The 17,871-nt window shown below is 36.7% G+C and overlaps 1 long non-coding RNA gene and 1 pseudogene across 1 annotated transcript in view; both read right to left on the bottom strand.

Moving 5' to 3' along the window:
* The window catches only part of LOC138834474 (uncharacterized), a 46,376-nt gene extending 28,783 nt beyond the window's left edge, over positions 1-17,593 (bottom strand). The window contains exons 1-2 of the long non-coding RNA XR_011374135.1: positions 17,519-17,593; positions 15,812-15,945 (exon numbers count right to left, since the gene is read on the bottom strand). This is a non-coding gene — a long non-coding RNA (uncharacterized lncRNA). The remainder of the gene's footprint in view (positions 1-15,811; positions 15,946-17,518) is intronic.
* LOC138834485 (U6 spliceosomal RNA) lies at positions 3,338-3,434 on the bottom strand (annotated as a pseudogene).
* Positions 17,594-17,871: the final 278 nt, after the last annotated feature.

Raw genomic sequence — 17,871 nt, 5'->3', positions numbered from 1 at the left:
CAGTTTTCTCAAGGCTAGCATTTTACTGCTTGTACCACAGCTCCATTTCTAGGTTTTGCTGGTTACATTCAAATCAGAATCTAATGGACTGTTTTTTCTTGGTCTGCTTTCAAACCACAATGCTCAGATTTCATCTTTCTGATTAACTACTACTAAAGACATAAGCCATCAGTGTGGCTTCTACTTTTTCCTATATAGTTATCTAATGCACATACTTAGATGGTAATTTTAAAATGAGAGTATAGCAGCAAGATGTACAGTGATGATACTGTCCTGTCAGAAATTCAAGTTAGTAATGTAAATTTATTCTTAAAACCATACACAAAAAATACCATGATATAGTGTAAGAGAACTCACTATTAAACATAGGAGCCTTAAGAGCTTTCTAATAGATCCATTATTTATTGGTACCCAACATTAGAAAAATGTATGCGGCATTGGTAAAATAGAAGTCCTTTGCATGACTACATACATTCCTTGTTTTTATAAGACACTTGCTTTCATCTAAAAAGTAGGCCTATTGTCTTCATGTGATTTTGATGATTGAAAGTGCTTAGTGAGAAGGTCAAAATGTATTAGTAGTCCTTCACTATCAATTCTCATTTTCTTCTTGGAGAATATAATAATCAAATCAATAGTTCAGAATCGGCAAGCAATACTTCAGAATCATGCTTCCAGTGCAAGTGGATCACCAGTAAGAAATCCTCAATACCAATTTCCACAAAGTTTTGTCACAGATACAATCTCCCTGCCTTCTCTAGCTGCTTTACTACCCTCTTATTCCTTCATTGTACAAGAAAAGTATGATTCAACTGATTTCAGTCAGATCTGTTACTAGAACTATCAAGGATTTATTTTACTGTCTGTAGTTTGGTAAAGTTATGTCTCTTTACGTAGGCTACTAAAAATGTATTTACTAACTTTAAGTAAATACATAAATTCGATTTCCATCTCTTTTAAAAATAAAATTTTGTTTGCTCTACAAATTGATCAGAGGCATGGATTATGTGGCTAGCAACGTCATTACACATTTTTCTCTTTCTTTCTCTCTCCCTTTCATGGTTCTCATATATAACACGATTGCTCCATAATTATCCTAATTTATTTTGCTTTTATATTTTTGGTTGTATCATTTCACTTTTTGCTCTGCCATTTCCCCAATCATTTATATGGAAGGCATTATTTCCTATTTTCTCATGCCTAGAATAAGCTGCACATGAAGACATCACTTGTCCTCATTTTCAGTGTGTACATTTGAATATGGAGGAATATCTTTCCTCTGCTCTCCATCAATTCCCTACTCTCCAGTTAGAATAATTTCGAATAGTAAAATTGGAAAAAGAGAAAATAAATCATGGTGAATAAACAGTTGCAGAAAATTCACCAGATATTTCTGACCAGTTCAACCAATGTGAACTATTAGGGAAATACATGGACATCTCATTCCCACTGGCACTCAAAGTCTCTGGTTAGGCAATTCTTAGGAATATGGGGAACAGGATGAAAAAGTAAGGAATGTTATCACTTGCAAGAAAAAAACATTGGAGAAGCATCCAACCATATTTCTTCAATGGGCTGTCGAAAATATTCAGCTTACTACAGTGCGGAGACTTCTTTCTCAAAAGGCCACTTATGTGAATAGTAGGGATGATGATCAGTATATCCCTCTTCAAGAAGCCTACGGTGGACACTTAGACATTGTCAGTGAGTTGGTGTCTCAAGCGGCATATGCAATAACTGTAGATGACTGGACACCCCTGAACAGTGCATACACGTGGAATAATACCAGAGACGCTTCTTTCTTACTTCATCATGATACAGATACCAATGGCCAAACTAACGGACTTTTTAAAAAAATTTTTTTTGGTCTGGTCGTGGGGCCTGAACTCTGGGCCTGGACGCTGTCCCTCTTCTCTTTAGCTAAAGGCTAGCACTCTACCACTTGATCCACAGCACCACTTCCCGCTTTTTTTTCTGCTTATGTGGTGCTGAAGAATCGAACCTTGGGCCTCATGTATGCAAGGCCAGCGCTCTACCACTGAGCCACTTTCCCAGCCCAAATATTTTTGTTTGTTTGATTTTTGTTGTTGTTGTGGTTTTTTTTTTTTTTTTGGTCGGTCATGGGGCTTGAGCTCTGGGCTTGGGTGCTGTCCCTGTGCTCTTCAGCTCAAGGAGAGTGTTCTACCGCTTGAGCCACAGTAACACTTCCCCAAACTAAAGGACTCTTGACACCCTTATATCTTGCTGTTGAGAATTGAGATAGCAAAGATACGCTGGATCGCCTTCTGTTGAACCATTATATAAATCCAGGCCTGAAGAACAACATAGAAGAAACTCTTTTTGACATTGCCAAAAGCATAAGTATGTATCACTACCTCTAAGAAGTTGTAAAAGGCTGTACAAATTGTTCACTGAAGTCCTAATGGTCGGGTTAAGTTTCTTAAATTTCAAAAATGCAAGTTCATCTTTTGTGTCCGTACAAAATATTTTCACAATCCAAATAAGAACAATATCTTTTTTTTTTGGTCGGTCATGGGGCTTGAACTCTGGGCCTGGAGCTAACCCTGTGATCTTCAGCTCAAGGTGAGCCCTCTACCACTTGAGACACAGCTCCACTTCCAGTTTTCTAGTGGTTTATTTGAGATAAGAGTACCACAGACTTTCCTTCCCAGGCTGGCTTTGAACCATGATCCTCAGATCTCAGTCTCCTGTTTAGCTAGGATTATAGGCATGAACCACCAGTGCCTGGCAGCACCAATATTTTACTGTAAAAATTCATGGATTCTGCGGAATTCTTCCAAGTGAATTGCCTGCCTTGGATGGAAAAATGTATTCAATAGATTTTGTAAACATGTATAATAATTTCTTCAGAGTTTGTGATTTTTTAATAAGAAATAATTTTAATATACCTGTTGAAATGAGTAGTAAAGAAACTAAAATATTTCTGGTGCTTCTCTGAAAAAGTATATTTTAAAATATTCTATATTCTATGTTTGTATAATGTTCATAATTTATTTTCTCCTAGATATGCATTGAATTCTATATTATTTTATAATATATACGTTCATTAATGTGTCCTTTCCGATTGTATTCGATATAGAAACAGTTTGATTCCTTTTTTTCTAGGTCTTAATATTATTTTTCTTTGGGATAAAATGACAATGTTGTCTAATTTGAAAAGTTTTGTAAAGTTTATGCTATGTAAACGCCTTTCTGAGGTGATTTAATACACTGATGTCAAACTAAATTTAATTATATGAATTACGTGTATTGTTACACTTTTAATTTTGTAATCAACTTTTTAATCACTTTTTTCATTTCTTGCATCTGAAGAATGAAAAATATGGAATATTTCTCAAATTTTCTTATTATCCTTGTGCAAGTGCCATGTTAATCTCTGTATTGTAATTTGAGTATACGTGCTGCTGAAGCATGTAGTATCCTCTAAATTTAATAGTTAATGCTGCAATCTTTATACAGGCTTATATCTATGGGTGCCTACTTGTAAGAAGGAAACCTTATTGTTCCTAACAATGCTATCGATCTTATTTCCCTAAAATTCTGTGAATATTGGGAAAAATTATATTGATCAGTCGATTGCTCACATTTGCAAACTTTTTTTGCCAATGAATATCTTAAGTCTTTTTATTTGGAATTTGATCATACTCTCTATTATTTATAGTTAGGTCCAAAGGTGATGGCTTTTTCAAGTACTTATTTATCCAGCTTTGTGGACCTAATGGATTCAAACTAAGCGTTGCTTAAGCGCTACTTCTAAATTTCTTCAGCTGACATTTTCCCAAATGAGGTGTTACTGGAACAAATGTCTACCTGAGCCTTTACCCTTCTTCCATGTGGGAACAGACCAACCAGAATACCTTACCCTGACAGCAAAGATTTTCTTACTAGAACAAAACTAATCTTGGTTACAAGGGATCATAGAGAGATGAACAGTTCAAACAGAACTGTTCAGACGAGAAGGTATTTTATCAAAATATAATTGTTTATTATACCTTCCATTTAAAAGTAGCTAAAGCCAAGAAGTGAAAAAATTGTTCGTATGCATGATTACTTAATGTCCTGGCCTGTCTGTAAGTTCCTGGCAGGAACTTACACTCCTGCCTTTTTATCACCAAATATTTTCATAGTTGCAGGAGAAGTGCATATGTTTCTCCTCGTTATTAGGCATTAAATTGATAATGTTTTAATCACAGTGTTTCCTCTTGCCTCCATGCTGTAAATCTACAAATGATAAAGCTTTAGATCTAACTCTATCAAGCACAGAAGTAGAGATAATGGAATCATACTTTAAAACAGAGTTGCCTTTGATACAGTAACTACAACAGAACAATACAAAATGTGTGTCTTTTAATCATATTATATATAGTTATATGTGCTGATTTTATATTTCACACAATGAAACTTACTAGAATTAGTTGATAATTTGACAAATAAATTGATATTTATTTACTTCAATAAACAGAATTGAAATATAAATATTTAGGTTTCAAATATGTATTAGACTAGAAAACGTATCAATGCAATCTTTTTAGTATAAACTTGTGATACATTATAACCTTTCTTGGTCTTCTGAATCCACATGATAATAAAACAATGTTTTCCTCTAATCTGTAATGGATTTTACTCTGCTGCTCTGTTTATTGTTTTAACTCGCTTGTTCCAAACTGCTTTTGTCCATATTTCTGAAGCATTCTTACTGATTATGCCCAAATTTTGCTAAGATGTCTAAAAAATATTATTCTTCTGCAGTACCCATGGGTCCTAGGATCCCAAGGCCCATTTACCTGCATCATCAGATAACAGGGGCAAGACTTTTCACCAAGGCCCATGCAATATATCAACACAAATAATTGAAGACCAATCTCAATTTCGCATTTCCTATATTTCAGGGCCCCAATTCCTTGAGATGCAGGAATTAGCAGTAAGCAATTGTGAAATGCAAGGCAACTTAAAATGAAGGATGAGATCTCAAAATTTGAGAGAAAGTACTGTAATTCAAATATTCAACTTACAGATAACCAGCCCATATGAGTGAAAAAGTTCACAAATTGTCATAAGATTATTTTTAATATCCCTCACCTATGATTAACGAAAGATTTTATTCCAACATAAGTGGGCCAAAAAAATAGTTCCTAGAAGGATAGATCTATAATTGGTCTAACAAAGCCCGAAAACTTGATTTAGAGGTCAAATGTAATTCAGAAAAACATTTGAAGCACTAAGGAGTGCTTCAAAACTCTGGGAGTTCAGTACAACATGGTTCTGTGGTATAAAAATGTCACTCTCAAACCAATGATAATCTACATTTAATCTCCTGAAAGTATATTCCTTTTCAAATAAACTTTAAAAAACCATTTCGCCCTTACTTCATTGTTGGTGGGAATGTAAACTTGTTCAACCACTTTGGAAAGCAGTATGGAGGTTCCTCAAAAGACTTCACATAGATCTCCCCTATGAACCAGCAATCCCACTTTTGGGCATTTACCCAAATGTTTACAAACAAGACAACACTAAAGCTACCAGCACAACAATGTTTATTGCAGCATTATTTACCATAGCTAAGATATGGAAACGACCCAGATGTCCCTCAGTAGATGAATGGATCAAGAAAATGTGGTATATATACAGAATGGAATTCTATGCCTCCATCAGAAAGAATGACATTTCCCCATTTGTTAGGAAATGGAAAAACTTGGAAAAAATTATATTAAGTGAAGGAAGCCAGGCCCAAAGAAGCATAGGTCCCATGGTTTCCCTTATTTGCAATATCTAGTATATGTATGAGTCAAGCGGAAAAGGTCAGATAATGTGAGGTCAGGAAAATGAACCCTTAGATATGTATTTTAATGTTTTTTTCTTTCATGCATGTGTTTCTAACGCATTTATAAGATTATCTCTTTGTTGCGTTGTATGTCCCTCCCCCACAGTATAACCCCTGCTTTCACTATGCTTGATGTCAGTATAACTTGTGGAGGAGATGGAGAAAAACCAGTGTTTAAGGATACAGGTGGACCTCTTGCAACAATGAGAATTACAAGTTGTCATGTCCAAAACGAGCCTTACAACGTCGGTGCGGGGGGTGGCAAGGGGGGGGAGGAGAAGGATTGGGATTGGGGGGGAGGGGGGAGGCTGGGAAGGGATGTAGAGGGTAAATCAAAGGAGGAGGCTGCAATGCTTGGTAAGACATGTACGCATTATCCTGCCCATGTAATTGTAACCCTTCTGTACAGTATGTTCACAAATAAAATTAAATTAAATTAAAAAAAATCACTTACGCCAAAATAACATTTGACAAGTTGATGATACTTAGTGACATTACAAGTTTTTCAAGTGTAGGGAGCAAGTTACAATAGAGTTGAATTATTTACACAGCACTAATGCCAAACATGTTCAACCATTCAATAAAGTGTAGAATAGTACCACCCACAATTTGTGTTTTTCAGTATGGGCCTTTCAGAAATGTGTTTAATATGTCAGCCTCCTAAATTTCAAACCCAAACTTAGCTAATAAATTTCATCATTTAATAAGGTACATTTTAAACAATCACAAATAGTTGCCTCATCATATGTTATTTTATGTTTTCCCTCTGTCTAACATAGTAAGAAATACGACTTTAAGTCTTGAATATGGGTACTAATCAGAGATATGACAAACATAATATCTGTCTTCTATTTCTATCATATTCCTCTCTAGGAATAAATTAAAATGTTCTTTTTCCAAAACTTATAGGTAGTAGAAAATATTATTCCATGTAAAATAAAAGAATTACACGATTTTACAAAGCCATTTATAAAAATGCATAGTTAGGAATACATTCTAAGCCATTTTTAACTTTCTTTTTGACGAAAGATTAATCTTTCAAACGGTTGAGAAAAAATCATGTTTTGGTGCTTCCCGTCTCCAGTCTTGCAAATTGTTGCTGCAGATGAATGAATTATGGAAATATAAGCTGACATCATTTCAAGAATATGCAGGATTGAAACTCCATGGAATGTATATAAACCTTTCAAAGTATTAATAGACAGTTTAACAGAATGAATATCAGAAGTTGAAACCAAAGAGGAATTATAGTAAAGACATAAAATGAATGAAAAATGAACAAGGAGCAAATACAGCTAGAATACTGAATGTACACATATGATGAAGGAAGTGGCAAATTGGAAATAAATCTTGGAGAAAGGGTTGGTTGAGAATGATAGAAGGAGTGACTCTGATCTAGGAGCATTGGACAATTAGATGGATATATTTAATTGTAACACAATTGCACAAACTTTTAAAATTCAGTTAAAAACACATCTAGAAACAAAAACACACAAAACTCACAACCAAACAGCAATCTCTAGAGAGTATGTATATGACCACTCAAAATTTTAATCAGTTAATGAATGGCAGTCTGGAAAAGCAAACAAAGCTGTTCAAAGAGGGAAGTTTGGGATAGGGGAGAATTTTCAACAGAATTAAATAGATTGTCTAAGGTTATAAATCACCTATATCTGCTGCATACAGTATCTTACTTCTACGAGATTTCTGTCTGATCTGGATAATCCAGTCCTGAGAAACACTTGGTAGCTTGTGAGGTAGAATGGAAGAAACAAGATCAAGAACGCATTACTCCACTGGAGAGAAAACGATCCTCTATATTTTCTCTAATCTCTCTTCCCTACTCTTTCTTCATACTTTTAAGTCAATTGATTTTGAATTATATTTTTCCTTCTTTCTTCTGGCAAAGTAATTGGTCAAAGTAATTTCATTAAATATTATTTGCCATTTTCTTCTTTCATGCTGTTTAATTGGCCAAGCGAGTCCATAAAACTCCCCTCTTGTATTTGGTTGCCATGAAACAACATCTATGTTAATAAGGAGAAATCTAATGTAAAATTTTGTATCCAGAAAACAGTCCAAGATGCTGTGATCACAAATATTTGGCTATATATTTTTTTCTTTTACCTTGAAAGACTTCTTGTGTCTAAAGTGCCCACAAAATAAGTACTCCATCACTTGTTGGTTCAATCAGAATTGTCTAACCTCAAAGATATATTTTGCTAAGAAGATGCTTAGAGGAAACCACAAAATACTGCATTTTTTAATCTTCTCTCTTAAAATTCTCCTTAGATACCATATCAGGAACAGTGAAGTTATTCTATGCAAAATTATTTTAATAGATTATTTTTCTCTTGGTCTTCATTTGTTCACCAAGATGTATGGAGGAGAATAGAGTTAAATCACCCATACCTTGGAAGAAAGTGTCTGTTACAAAAGGAAAATGCTTCTATGTCCTACTTCTATGTCCTACTCTTAGCTCTTGCCAGAGTTCCAATTAATCACAGCTTCTTGGCTTCCAGTCTAGTGAAGCTGAAGGACCATACGGGCTCCACCACTGCTACATCTTCATTATTTCTCTTTTAAAACTCTTCAAGTTGCCTCATTTGGATGTGGAATGTATTTTCATGTCTTCATTCAATCAGTTCTGCATTGTAGTGAGCCAAATGGGCTCTGTAAAATCACTTTAGGGAGTAAAAATACTAACACAATTTACATCAAAAAGTTTTGGCCTCCCTTCACTGCTGAAGTCAATATGCTTAGCTAAGGCTTCTAAGAAAAATTTTATTATTAATTTTTCCATTTGCTCAATTCTTTTCTGAACTTTTTGGCATATGTAATAAAAGAAGTCTAGACTACTTCATAATAATAAAAATATTATTTTTTGTGAGCCACTTAGAAATGAGAAATCATTGGTTTGAAGTATCCAATCAAATTTTTTTTCTGTGTTTCACTGCTTCACGTCCAAAGACATTGTGGAAAGTGTTACAAACAGAAATGTGTAATCCCAACACCTTCTTTCATTGTGGAGGGCACTTTCTCCCTAAATATTTTGACTCAAATTATCTTTTTCAGAGAATTACTATTTGGTAATTGAAGGTACATTCACAAATTTTGATGCCTTATTTTTTAAAGAACTTTTAATTTAAATTCCAATACAACCTTCTGTCAAACAGTGAGAATATAGTTCCTGGGTAAGGACAATTCCAAGGGAACCTACAGGAATTACAGCAAGGTTTCTGAGGTTTGTTTGTTTAGTTTGAAAAAAAGCCATCTTCATCCATATTGCTCCCTCTCTACTAAGTCTCCTTGGATTTCTTTGCATGAGAGCCTATTCTTCCAGGCAATTTTAAATTTTCTTAATAGGCTAAGTTATTAAAAATTTTGAACTATTGAATTTTACCTGTCATAAATTTAAAACTGTTGAAAATCCTTTATCAGAACCGCAAATTCACCAATCCTAATTCCACCTTTACCATCAAAATGTTAACATGCTGTTTTCATGATATAGTATCCATGCAGCTATTATTTTCCAGTGGCTTTGTTTTTCATATATGTAACCATATTAGCTGATGCTAAGCAAAATGAATTCCAAGATATGGAACCAGATTTTTTTTTCACTTGTGGATGTTGTTTTTGATGAACTATGTGATTTCTGTTTTCTTTGGGGTTTTCCCCTATGGTTTATCCCTGCTGTATGGTGAGACAATGGTGAGACAAAGGACAAAAGGCAAACCAATGCAATAGCAATACTCACAAGACAATATGTTAGAAATGTACTTTACAACTTGTGAGGGGTGAAGGGGTGAAGGAAAACTGAGAAAAATGAGGGAGGGGTAACAAGTTTGAAATGTTTTTTATTCACTACCTTACAATTAGTGTAAAGTCACTGTACATCAATTTGATAATAAAATTGAAAAAATAAGCTGTGTAAAATGTAATTTTACTGTATTGGCACAGTAAATATTATTCTTTATGTAGTAACATTTTAAAAATCAATAATATTTGGCTTCTAATTTGAATTAATTACCCCTTATTTATCAGAGGTTCATCAACTTGAATGTTATCCAACTAGACACTATTTTCACAATATACTTGCCAAATTTTTCAAAAAAGAATACATTTAGTACTTTCTCATTCTAAAACAGAAAACAGGGTCTGGGAAGATGGCTCAGTGGTAGAGCGCTTGCCTTGCATGCCTGAGGCCCTGGGTTCGATTTCTCAGCACCACATAAGCAAAAAGAAAAAAAGCCAGAAGCTCAAGTGGTAGAGCGCTAGCCTTGAGCTGAAGAGCTGAGGGACAGCGCCCAGGCCCAGAATTCAGGCCCCACGACAGGACCCAGTTTAATACTATGGAAACCCATAATTTTAAAAGTAAGTAAGTTTTTAAGAAGACAGAATATATGTGTTCTTCAAAATTCCTATGACTAACTACTACTCATTTTTAAATTCTCAACATTCCTAAGAGATTCAAAACAGTAACTGTTTGCATGTTAATTAATTCTGCAATAGATGCAATTTCCAATGGGGTGTCCAGATTGAGAAGTAAACAGAAAAATAGCCACATTCTTGTAGAGGATAAAACTGTGAAGCATGTGTAATAATTAATTCTTCAAGGGTAAGCAATTGTTTATAAGAGTAAGCTATTATGTCTATGACCATCAATCCCAAGATTTATGCCATAAAGTCATCCTAGCCCAACAGTTTCCAACTTGTAAGGGATACCTTAAAATTCCTTAATTCACATTATGAATACCTTATCTCTATTTTGAAAAAATACTACACCTCTGCTAATGTGACACCCTCCTTGTTCTGAAAAGAACACCACAATAAACAGAGCTGCATCATTTTTCCTCCACTGGTATTCTTGAGATCAGAACACTTGCAAATATTATTTATATTTAGACTTTTTTAACTATAATAGATATTCAGTATGCTAAGATAGGAAAATTATGATTCAAAGCCCACCCAGGCAGGAAGGTTTCTTAGAATCTTATCTCCAAAAAACTTCTCTGCAAAAGCCAGACCCAAGTGGCACTGAGGTTGAAGTGGTAGGGCTTGAGCCTTGAGCATAAACAGGATCAGAGACCCTGTCCATGCCAAGAGTTCAAGTTCTAGGATGAACCAATAAAAAAAACTGAAAAAAAAAAACCCAAAGCTAGCATTTCTCTCCATGTATACAAAGGCACGTAAATAAGGAAATGGCTTCCTGTGGTACATATAGGTAGAAGAAAGAAGATGTCACACAATTACTCTCTTCATACCATATTAAACCAAACCTTTAAAAATTGGTTGTTCTCAATGTATAAATTAATGTCATCCATTTTTGGCAACTCTGTCTAGATTATTCATATTAACATGGTATACATGAACTCTGCGAATTATCTATTAACTATGTTCTAACTATAACTGTCGTGAAAGAATATCTAGGCAAATAGAATGCCAGAATTATTTGTGAATTTTTCAATTAATCCCTCTACTTTGAAAGAATTTTGTAGTATCCTATAGAATATGAAATTACAAACAAATCCAAAAAATATATTTTAAATCTAAATTCTAATTTAACAAGGTCTACAAAATCCTACATTAGACGAACTTTGCTATTTCTCCAGTCTTAAGCTTTTGTAATCCTTCAACATTTATTTGGAATCCAACAGAATGAGGGATGGGAATTATGAGCTCTTTTGCATCTACGAATGTTCTGTAATGATGAGAGCATTTAAAACACAAGTGAGGATATATATGAGGTGCATTCAATAGGAAACTTGACTTCTCAAAACATAATGAAAAATTAGGCCAAACTTCTAACTGTGTATTCCTTTCTTGTTGTTTGGTTAGTTTTACTGAGACAAAATTATTCTATCTGGTCCAGGGAAGGTATCATTATGTAATTCCACTCTCTTATCTCTTGTCTGAGTGCTAGAATTCCAGGCTTGTATCACATTGCCCTGGCATAGTTTGTTTATTTAATCTAGAAACAGAGTAGAAATTCTGAACTTCTCCTATGATTTTATCCACTAGACTGACTGCTCAGACTGTTTATCTACTATTTTCAAAGGTGTTTTAACATTTGACACAGGATATGAACATTTTTTGATGCACCTGCAGGCTTCCCTGATTCATTCCACTATGTATCCTATCCCGTTAAGAATGATTGCTTGACTCTCTTACTATCTCTGGTCCCTACCTATGTAATATTCTCAACTTCTGGGGGAAAGTTCACTTGAGGGCTTTCTAATATTAAAAATTATCACTTGATTCTAGTCTTACTCAGGACCAATTTTCTATTGTTTTCTAACTTTTCTACATATTCTGAGAGTTGTTTCATTTGTGTATTTTTGTGTGCACCTATAAGTGCCTTTGTGTGTATGTGTATGTTTGTATGTATACATGTATGCAAAAACTTAAAGCTGTAATTCAGCAATCTTGTTCGTGACTGGTATCCCAGCTTTGGCTGGTTAATTATAGGTAGTGTCTCAAAGCCTATACTGTCCAAGCTGGATGCAAATTGAACCTCCCAGACTCCTTTACATTCTTAGGTTTTAATTTTCTAGGAGTATCAACTTTTAAACTTCAAACACTTTTGTGAGTGTAAAGTCTAACTGTAGCCCAGATTTTTAACTCAAGAATTCATATAAAGTTAGATGAACATATACAATACATATCCTGGGTGTACACTGTTAGAAATGTGATCATAAACCAAGTTGTTGTGAAATCTGAGGATTGGGTTTTAATGTCAGCACGGGTAGGAAAGTCCTGGAGACTCTTTTTCTCCAATAATTACCAGAAAACTGGAAGCAGCACTGCAGCTCAAGTGGAAGAGCACTAGCCTTGAGCTGCGTTTCAGAGGGACAGTGCCCAGTCCCATATTTCAAGTGCCACGAAAAACAACAATAAAAAGGAATATAAGAAAAGGAAAGAACAAGAAATGTGATCTTAGCCACCAGGTTCATTGCTAGTATAATTCCTGTTCCCTCAAGATAGACTCTTTTTTTCCAGTTAAGTCTGTTCTCACATATGTGACTTGCATTGGAAAAAGAATCATTCTTCCATTCTCCTTTTTGCACATTTACATGATTAGCAAGCGTGATTTAGAAATGGAGTGGCCTCATGCTTCACGTTCCACTTAGGGGTAATGCTTTCTCTATATCACTCCCATAAATCTACATATGGGACTTGGCTTTATTGTTTCAATTTTTTATTTGTAGAGTCTTGTATATTGTATTGAACACTTATACATAAACACAGAACTTCTTTTTCTCCTATAATTGCTATTGTTTCTTTTATGGTTAACTCATGTACAGTTGGGAAATTAATGCACAGCATATAGACTCACAAAAAATTATCTGAGAACCTTCTTACCATTTAAAATTCACCTTAATTTACAGAGCACATGAGAAGTTTGAACAAAATATTCTCATGGATAATGTATTTATAAGCAATTTAAATTGCATTTGTCTTTACTAAGTTGTCTCTGAAACATGTGTTACCTCATGTCCAAAAGTGTCTTTGTGCTATTTCAATGAAGCCAGAAAACATTCATTTTTTTCTGGAGCAGCACCATAAATTGTTACTGGAAGTAAGTGGAAGTAACTGTTACTGGATGTGGAAACTGATCCCAGGAGAGGAATTTAACATAGAGAAATGACAAAGTTCAAGTTAACTATTGCTTTCCTTTGTACTGTACAAGAAAAGAATCCAAGGCTGGAAGGAAATTCTGTCCCTGACTTTTGTGAGTGTGTCCTTTACTCATATAAAACTTGTCTGTAAACTTCTGGTTGAGAGTTTTGCAAAAGGAAACAATATGCCATTTGAAGGCAGGCATAGAACAAAAGGAAATAACTTTGTTTTAAAAGTGTTCTACTGCAAAGAAGCAAAGACCTGGAGGTTTTAAAGTGTCTTATGGATGGATGTTTCACTCCTGAGATGATTCTCTTGTTGCAGGAATCAGTTTTCAATTCCTTTAGTCTGATCTTGAGTTTTCCATAGCAATAAGAATTCCAAAAAAGCAGGATCCAGTGAGTATGATCAGCAAAAGCAGCCTCTTCTCAGACCACCACTATTTTAAGGAGAGTCCCAAAGAAATACCCAGGGTTTGTTTGGTTTGCTTGTTTGTTTAGTTTGTGCTGGTTCTGGGGCTTGAACTTAGAGACTGGCCCCTGTCCCTGAACAGTTGTCTTTCTTTCCTACCTGGCCCAAACCTAGTACTCCACTGCTTGAGCCAAAACTCCACTTCTGGCTTTTTTGGTGTTTAATTACAGATAAGTGTTTGACAGACTCTCTTGCCTGGGTTGGCTTTGAACTAAGACACTAAGAAAGCTAAGTGACATCAACTCTATGGACTTCTCTTTTGAACCTAGAAATATTAGATGAAGTTTATTATAAAGCTAATATTTGACAATTTTTAAAGAAGAGAATATGTTTAGCAAAGAAGCCATAACAAATAACTCAGTAAAAGTAGGTGCACTACTAAATCATTTGGGAAGATTACAATTGATTTCATCATTCCTTTGGGGGAAACTTAAACCTATATTTGCACTTTTTTGTTGGTTGTGGGGATTGAACCTTAATCCTGGGCACTGTCTCTCAGCTCTTCAGCACAACTTGAGCACTCTACCACTTTAGCTACAGCACAACTTCCGGGTTTCTGGGGTTAATTGAAGATAAGGGTTCCATGGACTTTCCTGACCAGGCTGGCTTTGAACCACAATCCTCTGGACTCAACATCCTGAGTAGCTAGGATTACAGGCATGAGCCACCAGCACCCCACTCATAATTGCATTTATGTGCACTTAATGTCACTATGTAGACAAAGAATGGAAATATGAACCATATGATGTGACATTGCAGCTTTTCAGAATAATTAAGGTAGCAATAAATATGTCCTCCTTTTCCATTTTGTTACATAAATGACTCATGAGCTATGGGACTCTTACATTAGCATCCTCTTTCATCTTTGTAGGTGTATTTAATATTAGGAAATGTTCATAGATAAATACAGCAAGACAGATTTTTAGAAAGCAAAGGAGATCAGGTATGAAAGATCAGCATAGAAGGAGATACATTCATCACACAGAGATTAAGAACTAGCCTAGGAGATTTTGAATGCCAAAGGCAATGAGGAATAAGCCTAGTTGATAACTAGTTCTTTAATAAGCAAAAATGGTTCCCTAGAACGGTTTCTACTATACCTTAGTTACTATCATTTATTCTTTCCATCTGGCGTTATTCCTTCTCTTCTGTCACAACTGTTAATTAGCCTCTGCCTGTTTTGTAAGATGACTGGCCAAAATAGTTTCTGAATCTCACTTACACTATATCCTTCTCATTGTGATTAGCAGCGACCCCACTAAAAAGCCTGGAATATTTGAATTTCCAGAATTAATCTTCACCTGACATCTAAGCACATTCCTAGCATTAATTGGTATGACTCAATGAACAAAACATTTTTTTCAACACAGTATCCTTACATAGATAAAGTACATGTATTAGGAACTATTGTCAGGTATCAGTATGGAAGGAGCAATTATATATTCCAAGTATGGGTTCTTTATTTCGCATTTACTAACTAAATGTTCATTGTTGTTGTTGCTGTTGTTTTGGCAGTCCTGGGGCTGAAACTCGGTGCTTGGGAATTATTCTTCAGCGTTTTTTTTCCCTCAAGGCTAACCCTCCACCACTTGAGGCACAGGACCACTTCCAGTGTTTCCTTTTCAATTTATGTGGTACTGAGGAATTGAACCCAGGGTTTTATGCATGCTAGGCAATCACCATACCATGAAGCCACATTCCCAGAACCCTAAATGACTTTCTTAAGATGGCATTACATTTTCATTCTATAACTCTGTATCATAATTATAGCCAGGAATTTTTGCTAGAAAAGAGCATTGAACACAGTACTTGAGTCCAGTAAGTCTAGATGGACAATGGATAACTGTCACAGTGTAGCCAGGGCACAGAGGGACTTACCTCATGGAGCTGGTACAACAGACTGAGCGAGACAGCTCCTGACCCACAGCCTACCTCGAGAATGAGAGGACCACCTTGGTTCCAGCCACATGGGGTTGCTGGACCACCTCCTCCAGCACCCATTGAATCAGTTCCTGAGAGAGAAAGTGAAAGAAAGAAGGTCAAAATTACACTTAAGCCAGGTGCTGGTGGCTCAGGCCTATAATCCTATGTACAATGGAAGCTGAGATATGAAGAATGTGGTTTATAGCCAGCCTGGGCAGGAACACCTGTGAGACTCTTATCTCCAAAGAACCACCAAAAAACTGGAAGTGGTGCTGTGACTCAAGTGGTAGAGTGGTAGCTTTGAGCTGAGGAGCTCAGGGAGCTGCCCTAGGCCCAAAGTTCAAGTCTCATGACTGAAAAGAAGTGGACTTCCCACCACAGGAAGTGGACTGAATAGCACCCATTGTCCTAGCGAGCATGGCAGAGAAGTCAGGCTGAGCTTCCTGTCAGCTGGGAGTCATTAGTAGGTCACCCGGCTTCTCTATGCCTCAGTTTCCCCAGCTTCAAAACTGAACAAAGTGAATGATCCCGTTACTCATGGGGATAGAGTAATAAAGAAAGAGAGCCATGTTTTGTTTCATAATCCCATAACTGTTGCACTGTTAATAACACACACCATTTGAGATCTTTCCGGGTATCTTCCTATCATATGCTCACAGAATTGCCAAGAACAGTATCAGATGGCCCCTCCCTCTGTGCCTGTCCCTGCTCCAGAGATCCCTCTGTATCAATCCCTTGTTTCCTCACAACTGTCCCATGAAGAGATTGAAGTCCAATGGTTGAGGCCCAACCCAGAGATTCACCTCTGGTCAAGAATTGGCTGCCGTGGACTGAGTTTGGAACAATCCATCTAAACCAATGACTGAGCATGTCGCTACATATCTACCATCCCAACTACAGAAGAACAGGCCTCGTGGCTCAGGCCTGTCACAGATCGGAGGACCATGATCCAGCCCAGAATATGCATATATTAATTCTCCATCTCAGAAATGCCCAAGACAGAAAAGCTTGACTCGCATGGTAGAAGACTTGACTGGCAAGCCTAAGGCTATGAGGTCAAACCCTAATATACCAAAAAGAACCAGAGTCCCAGTGCCAGAGGCTCATGCCTATAATACTAGGTACTCAGGATGCTGAGATCTGAAGATCACAGCTCAAGATTTAAAATAGGGTTGGCCTTGCCCATCAGACATCATTATGAGTAGACCCAGAGACTGACCTATGCTGTTGCGCTCCATACTAGCAGAACTCATATCCTTACTAAGAGTTGGCCATGCTCTCTGTCCTCCTGGGAAGCCATCACCTGCAGGCCACACTCCCAGATCCTCCCAAGCTCCCACTGCCACCAACCAGGCCCAAGGGAGTACACAGCTCCATTGCACACAGATCCCTTGTTCTTGTAATTTAACTGTGCTGTGTCCACTTCAAGCCTCTCACCCTTCCAGGCCCCCAGACCTCAGCTGTGAAGCCCATACATGCCCCAAAGATAACAGGTAGAAGTTACCAAAGCATTCGGCCTCCTTGTTACAACCCAATTCTACACACACACACACACACACACACACACACACACACACACACACACACACACACACACACATCCAGACAGGTGACAGAAGACTCCTGCATGCAGTACCTGCAATTTGCCAATGGATCACTCACCTGAGCACAGTCAGGCTGTACAAGGAAAAAGATTATCTCTCTGTCTCTGTCTCTGTCTGTCTCTGTCTCTCTGTCTCTGTCTCTCTGTCTCTGTCTCTCTGTCTCTGTCTCTGTCTCTGTCTCTGTCTCTGTCTCTGTCTCTGTCTCTCTCTCTCTCTCTCTCTCTCTCTGTCTCTCTGTCTTCAGGTGAAAGTTTGACTGAGCACAGAAGACAAGGGCTCACACAGCAAGGGTGTCTATCTTCTGCATCCAACACCTCCCATCCCAAGAAAAAAAGGAAAAAAACCCAGAAGGCAGGTGTAGACATGCTGCTCCCCACCTCTGACTAAAGCCACTGGGCTCCCACCAGGGAG

This window comes from Dipodomys merriami, unplaced genomic scaffold, assembly GCF_024711535.1.
Source record: "Dipodomys merriami isolate MVZ:Mamm:240054 unplaced genomic scaffold, mDipMer1.0.p SCAF_216, whole genome shotgun sequence".
Lineage (NCBI taxonomy): Eukaryota > Metazoa > Chordata > Mammalia > Rodentia > Heteromyidae > Dipodomys > Dipodomys merriami.
The sequence above is the reverse complement of the archived record's forward strand: the minus strand, read 5'-3'. Positions and strand labels throughout refer to the sequence as shown.